This window comes from Schistocerca cancellata, chromosome 10 (genome assembly GCF_023864275.1).
Source record: "Schistocerca cancellata isolate TAMUIC-IGC-003103 chromosome 10, iqSchCanc2.1, whole genome shotgun sequence".
Lineage (NCBI taxonomy): Eukaryota > Metazoa > Arthropoda > Insecta > Orthoptera > Acrididae > Schistocerca > Schistocerca cancellata.
The window spans coordinates 221,347,261-221,355,081 of record NC_064635.1 but is presented as its reverse complement, the minus strand read 5'-3'; the positions used below and the strand labels follow the sequence as shown (position 1 = coordinate 221,355,081).

At 39.6% G+C, this 7,821-nt stretch overlaps 1 non-coding gene across 1 annotated transcript; it reads right to left on the bottom strand.

Moving 5' to 3' along the window:
* Window positions 1-6,942: 6,942 nt before the first annotated feature.
* Trnad-guc (transfer RNA aspartic acid (anticodon GUC)) lies at window positions 6,943-7,014 on the bottom strand. The gene has a single exon. It is a non-coding gene; the product is annotated as a tRNA-Asp (tRNA).
* Between the last annotated feature and the right edge of the window lie 807 nt (window positions 7,015-7,821).

The following is a 7,821-nucleotide window of genomic DNA, read 5'->3' as shown; positions in this document are numbered from 1 at the left end:
GTCACTGGAATAGTGTAAAAGCTGCGCAAAGCTGAACATACATTAGGAAATAATGGTAGTATTTCGAGTTTTTAATAATTTAATTCGCTTCTCTAGTCAACTGGTATCAACTGACAGAATCAAATACTCGAAAGATCTCACATAATCCAAACACACCGTACCACAGAAAGTGTTTCAGCCGACAGATTTAACTTACTGGGAGTTTCAACAAAAAAGGAGTGTTTTCCAGGTGAGCTGCAGTTGGTACTGCAGTTTAGAATTTCCCCTCGTTGTGGACTGCAAATGAACAGGTCGTAAAGAAGCTTAAACACTCCCAAATAAAGGATATGCTTCATGACAGCTGTCAGCTGCATGTACTCCACCTAAGGTCTACCACAAGCACACTGAGAAAATTTGCAAGAGAATTCTGTTTAAGAAAATGTCTGTAAGCTCCCTTGTAAGGCCGTCTCATAGTACTCCATTATCGTAACTTCGTCCGCTACATTCGCTGATAGGAACTGAGCGTTCCACAAATGTTGATCGAGTTAAATCTGCAATAGCAACTCCTGTTTCCTGATTGGAATCTGCGAATTCCAAAAACAGTCCATTAATTTAATGTTTACTAGTTTTCTTATTGTAGTAAATATAACCAACGATGAATCTTGTTTGTGCAACGTGATTTCAATCAGGAGTTGCATCGAAATTAATTGCATAATACTACTCATTTGCTCTTTGTTCCAAGATAGCGCTCCTGACAAGATGGGCACAGGCAGAAATGAATTCACTCTGAGTATCACTTTACAGATAATGAACTTTTACGCGTTTTCCAGCTTCTTGTCCGTATCTGTCAGTGCTGGTGTGTTATACAAGAACTGGAACATAGTGACTCAAGAGCTGTAATATTCCGAGGAAATGTCCATTATTTGGGTCTCCATTTTCTGAGACGAACCAGTGAAGACCGAGCCTCTTTCACCAAGAAATAATGTCTCGTCAAGTAACATGAGAGTTCGCTTGTTAAGTGGGCTGCTCTATGGATGAAGGAAAGAAAAATATTACCTCTTCACTTCCGAGCATCTGAATAGCCAATGTGCCTCTTCATCTCATTTCATTTCTTCACTTTTACGACTCTTCCAGGACAACTACATATTAATAGATACATTTTATTTTGTGTTTACACTTAAACGTGAAATATTTTCTTAATATTTCATATAAAACCACCTTGTGATGGAATCAGAAGTGCCTTGTCGTTGAATGTTTTTCACAATCCTTCAAAATTATAACGACGTTCAAAAGCTGTTGCCGTGTTGCAGAAATGTTTTGGTAGAGCTCCCAACAACATTTAAAGAAAACGCATATACGACTCCATCATAAAGTACACGATGTCTAAAGAAAGTATTATGCATTCAGTATTACGACCTCCCTCCTTTTTTTCCAGCCTCAGTTGATACAAGTTGTATCATCAACGGTTTCTTCTCATTACCAAGTAAACATCAGATGATCTCGTGAGCTGAACGGGTCGGGAGAGACAGTCACAATGTAAATATTCTGAACTCTGACAATTTTAACTGAAGGTTACAGTTGACTAGTAATGGTGTAAAGTTGGTAATTCTGAAATCGCAAATATAAAATTAATAATTTTCACAATATCAGACTCATTGTAAGAGAAAGCTTTCTCAGAGTAAAAACGGGTAAGAAGTTATTTAACTGTTGGTGTAGATAAGCTAGATTTACAATAGAAGCAGGATAGATGAGGGGATAGGCGGGTAGCAAACTGGCAGCTGGCGGTCGCAAGTGTACACCAAACACCCGGTAGACAGACGCAGCTGCCACGAGAGTGCGAGTCGTCACAAAGAGGAACCACAACAAGCGAAAAGGCAAAAAAAAATTAGAAAAGAGATCAGATTACAAAATACTTCGGGGAGACCTTGTTACGGTTATCACTTTGTTCGTTTAGTAACTGATCTCAGTATACATTTAAAATAGAAAAAAATTTAAGCTTTCTGTATGTCCAAATAGCGTCTCTTACGAATTCAATGACTTGCATCAACATGTTGATCTATGCGTCCTAGATTATGTCCGCGGTTTTTCCCGCAAATGAGAACCAAAAGCTGTTTCATTATTCACATCTTCAACTTTTGTAGTCCTTTCTTCCTCAGTTGCGTGTAATATTACGGTATATTGATAATTTTCACTTATGGACCGTCTGACAGCAACTGAATAAAACACAATTTTAGTGCCATACGCGTTTCGCCTTTATTTTCTGCAAGGCATCATCAGTGGCCTGAAATATGTACATATGTTAGCTATTTAATTTACATTTTTGTCACTGTGCCTATGGGTTATAAACAGTTCTGGTGGTTGGTATTTCCTATTAAGTAGTAATGTTTTGAACTGTACTTACAGGTTGCCTGGACTATTTCTTACATATTACGCTCCTCTTGCAATTTTGGTGTTGTTCTTATTCTTATGAACGCCAATTTGCAGTTTTTTCCACATTCCACAGCACTATGCACTGAACGCTTGTTTTGATGCAATGTTTTGGTTCCTGTTGCCGACTGTCAAATGTTTTTGCCAAAGATCGAATGTTATTGCCAAACTTATGAGTATAACTATTGAAGTATCTGTGGTCTGTTCGTGTATGCATTTGTGTGTGTGTTTGTGTGTGTGTGTGTGTGTGTGTGTGTGTGCGTGTGTGTGTTTTGATGTGATATTAATTTTATTTTATTTTATATTTTTCGTGCTGTGTGCACACAGCACAAAAAAAAATCAAATAAAATTAATATCACACCAGAACACACACACACACACACACACATTACCGAGCGAGCGAGGTGGCGCAGTGGTAAGCACACTGGACTCGCATTCGGGAGGACGACGGTTCAATACCGTCTCCGGCCATCCTGATTTAGGTTTTCCGTGATTTCCCTAAATCGTTTCACGCAAATGCCGGGATGGTTCCTTTGAAAGGGCACGGCCGATTTCCTTCCCAATCCTTCCCTAACCCGAGTTTGCGCTCCGTCTCTAATGACCTCGTTGTCGACGGGACGTTAAACACTAACCACCACCACCACACACACACACACACACACACACACACTCACACACACACGCACGCACGCACGCGCATACACAAACGCACACACATTCCTAGGGCACTAAAATTGTGTTTTATTCAGTTGCTGTCAGACGGTCCATAAGTAAAAATTATCAAAATACCGTAATGTTTCTTTATTATCTACGTTACAACGTTGCCTAAAGCGGACATCAGAAGATCTGCCTTTTGGCCTCTGAAGAATTTCGAAGAGACAACACCTTCTAATTATGTAGTTATATATACCTGACTTTGAGTATCAATTATGCACTATTGTTTCTTTACGTCGTAGTTGATTGTCAGTACTGAAAACTGCTCTTGGTTTCTTCTTAGGGAAAGAAAGACCAATCACTTCAGTAGCTTTTCCTCTGTGAAGCCACACAACTAAGGTATTTTATTGCGTTTATCAGCTATACCGCTCGTCCATTTATTAATTAATTTCTTATGTAGGTCAATGACGCCCTCTTTTTTGGTAACCGTCTGCTAAAGCTACTTTTACTATATCAAGTTGATGACTGTACTCGTCCTGATATAAGGGTAGACTGCGTATCGAATGCCGGACATTTGCCACGCCGGACATTTGCCACACTTGCCCCTTCGCCAGGTAGCGATCCCTCGGCTAAGGGACGCCCTTCCTCGTACTTCTGTCCGCTTTCAAACCGCCGTCTCCACATCTTATTCGATACAACCAGTACGTAAAGGACATTCTTCTTCGACATCTTAGCGAAATAGAGAGCTTCTTTTCCGAAATCGAAATATTTATATCTTTTGGCAAACGAAAGCAATTCCGACGATTATGTCAGTATGTAATTAGTTCTGCCAACTATCAATGTAGATCCCTCTGTCTCTACTGCAGCTTTCTTTCACGCTTACTGATTGCGATAGAAACAGTCCATCGCCATGGGAGCAACAAGAAAGGAACGCTGTAAAGAGAATGCGAATGTACGCTAATCATTTCTTTTTGATCGCTGCATTTGTGCATTTGTGCCTACGTTAATTACTACAATTCCATGCCCAAAAGACAATAAGGAAAGAAGAAATGGGTATGTGAATGTTTGAAAAGAAGAACGGCATAGCCGGCCACGCGGTTAAAGGCGCTTCAGTCTGGAACCGCGCGACCGCTACGGTCGCAGGTTCGAATCCTGCCTCGGGCATGGATGTGTGTGATGTCCTTAGGTTAGTTAGGTTTAAGTAGTTCTAAGTTCTAGGGGACTCATGACCTCAGATGTTAAGCCTCATAGTGCTCAGAGCCATTTGAACCAAGAACGACATACTCCATATTAATTTACTCTCTAAAATCCGATATCTCTTGCGGCGAAACATTAGTTAATAAAGTGTAGCGGGACAATGTTCAAAACATGACCGAAAGTACGCTCATAAACAGAGATAAGAACATCTATGATTGACATGTCATCTAAAGTCGACGTACAATTTTAAAATGTTAGAAATAAGGAAATGAAGTAATACAGAATGCTATGCTTATAACGTACGTTGTTGTTCTACACTGTTTAGTTCTGGTATTTACAGGGCCACAGAGAAAGCATCCTAGGTTTTGGAGGGAAAAGCCATAATTGTTATGATCTCCACTACAACAGAAACAAGAAGCACAACTTACGGAAAAATAATGTAATGTGTGTTCCAGCTCACGAGCGACACTGAAGCAGGTAGTTCCTGTGACTTTTTTTAGTATGGACAGAGGTTATATTCGACAACCGGAATAAATTAATAATTGGCACTTTTTACCGACCCCCGGTCTTAGATGAAACAATTGCTGAACATTTCAAAGAAAACTCGAGTCACATCGCAAATACGTACGCTACTCATACAATTCTAGTTGGCAGTGACTTCAATCTACCTTCCGTATGTTGACAAAAATACATTTTCAGACCATACTGTAGACAGAAAAAACTTCCATAATTGTTCTAAATGCTTTTAATAAAATTATTTTGAACAATTAATTCACGAGGCCAATCAAATTGTAAATGGTTACGAAGACACACTTGACCTCTTAGCCACAAATAATCCTGAGCATCACGATGGGTGCAGGAATTAGTGAACACACAGTCGTAGCAATGCTCAATTCCGTAACAAAGAAATTCACCAAAACTAAACGCGAAATATGTAGATTTATAAAAACGACTAAAAATTCGGTTGACGTCTTTCTACGAGACAGTCTCCAATCCTTCCAAACTATGTAAGTGAATACTATATGTGGCTTAAGTTCAAAGAAATAATATCAACAGCACTCGAGAGATTCATACCAAATAAATTAATATCAGACGGAACTGATCCCCCATGGTTCACAACACACGACAGAAAGCTGCTGCAGGTGCACCGAAAAAGGCACGTATAATTTAGACGAGCGCAAAATCTCCAAGATTGGCGAAGTTTTACTGTGGCTCGAAATTTGGTGCGGATTTGAATGTGAGATGCATTTAATAGTTTCCACAACGAAAGTCTCTCTAGAAATGTGGCGAAAAATCCATACAAATTGTGGTCCAGTGTTAAGAAAAGCAGCGGAAAGGCTCAGTAAGTACCTTTACTGCGCTACAGCGATGAGGAGGAGGAGGAGGGGGAGACAAGGGACCCAACCCTTCGGAGCAGGTAAAACCGTGGCAAATGTCCGGCGTGGCAAATGTCCGCACACCCTGTGTATCACAGACTGGAGAAACGCCCACGTATATCGTGGGGGATGCGTTGACGTCTGATTACTGACGACGTCTGAACGGATCGGCTCCAGGTAGATAGCGAAATTGTGCTTACCGGATGGTATGCATATGGAAAACTCTAAGAAACCGATGCTGTATTCCTAACGTGAATTCGGTTTTAGGGTGTAATGCATTCAACTTCTCAGTAGCTTCTGTTAATTCGTCTACAGTACCATCCCACTATATGACCGTATCAGTACATATCTGTAATACCAGTCTAATTTTGCCTTCATCACTGGGTATTGGCCGAAGCATCTGTTTTTCAAATCGTTCGTTAATGTTTTGGATATTATGCTCGAAAAACTGAAGCTTAGCTCTTTCTCTCTCTCTCTCTCTCTCTCTCTCTCTCTCTCTCTCTCTCTATTAACTCAGTAATATCTCCTACGCTCATGGTTATATGTTTAACCAGATTGCGTCTAACAGTTGGCACGTTTGTAAATAAACTGATGGAATTGGGAGAAGCTTAAATGACTCCAGGCGGAATCTCGAGTTTTTAATCTTGTCAGCGATCACCGTAGTATTTCTTATGAACAAGAGAAACAAAGTACTCTGGATCCATGAGGTGCAAAGGGCCCTCGAACACATAGGATTACAGGAAACGGACTTTCAAATAAAAAATTCAGGCTGTCATATTTCCAGATCAGAATTAGACCCAGGACAAAACATCGTGGGCAGCAGAGCGAAGAAGATTCCAAAGTATGAGGATGAAAAAATATTAGACAAGGATAAATACCAGAAGAAATGAAGATGACGAGCATTAACGTGATTCTGAGATGACCAAAACGAAAAAAGAAGAAGAAAAACTGTAGACTTAAAAAACAATTACGAAGACAAAATAATAAACTGAACCAGTAAATTTCGTGAGATGACTTGATATTGTTGTCAAATAAGCTAGTGGTACATAGAAATAAGTAACCCAGTAGTTGTTTATACAAGAAAATTATGTTATGTTTTGAAATGTGGCCATTTATCGTGCCGGAATTTCAGTATGAACGTGGAAGATGATTATGCATGGTTGAAAACTGCCACAACTTAGACATACATTTTCTTGTGTTTTATTATTTATAAAAAATTTAAGGATAGCTATAACTGTGCAACAATCGGTTAGGATCCGGGGAACATTTGGTCTAAATTCTGCGCCAATGTATCCGTAGTAAAAATATTCTCCCCGGCCGGGAATCGAACCCGGGTCTCCCGCGTGACAGGCGGGGATACTAACCACTATACTACCGAGGACTGCGAAAACTTGGATGCCTCCATATGAAAACAATCTGCTGATGCGTCACCTGTCCCACATTGTTGATGATGTCGGTCCAGCGGTTGCGGTTATCGGGGGCGTGGAATCTGCAACGTCACGCCATCGTCTCTAGCAGGCAGCGGGCAATCAAAGAAAATTAGTGAATAAAGCAAATTAATATTTAATTATGTCTTTCGTTTGTCATGTACTTATAATGCTTTTGTATGAAGATCAAGTAAATATAATTATATTATGAATTCATGGTAAGGTACTGTAGAGATATTAACTTTGTAGTTTCACTTAGGCGTACTTTGCTGTTGAAGTTAATGTTAACGAACGATAATGGTGTAAACTTTTCCATATTATTTCTCCGTCATTCTTGTTACAATTTTTTATTTATTGTATTTTCTCCCATATGTAAACGAGAAAGAGCAACAATAGCAACCAGTTACTCGATTCTATTTGTTTTGCCGCTTTCGCGTCGTAGTCAGGGGGTGTAAATATTACACATTTATTTTTCCAGTTTGTATGCTTCAGTCTTAAACCTCTTGCGATATTGCGGCTTTTGCCTACAGTGAAATAGATGCGTTAGCAGCAGATCTCAGCAAATTACATAATAATATTAAATTCACGGGTGAGCATCTAATGAATATTGCATATGTTATCTACATTGTAAGATCTGTTTAGATCAGATTGGATTAGATTAGTACTTGTTCCATAGATCATGAATACGACACTTCGTAATGGCTCTGAGCACTATGGGACTTAACTTCTGAGGTCATCAGTCCCCTAGAACTTGAACTACT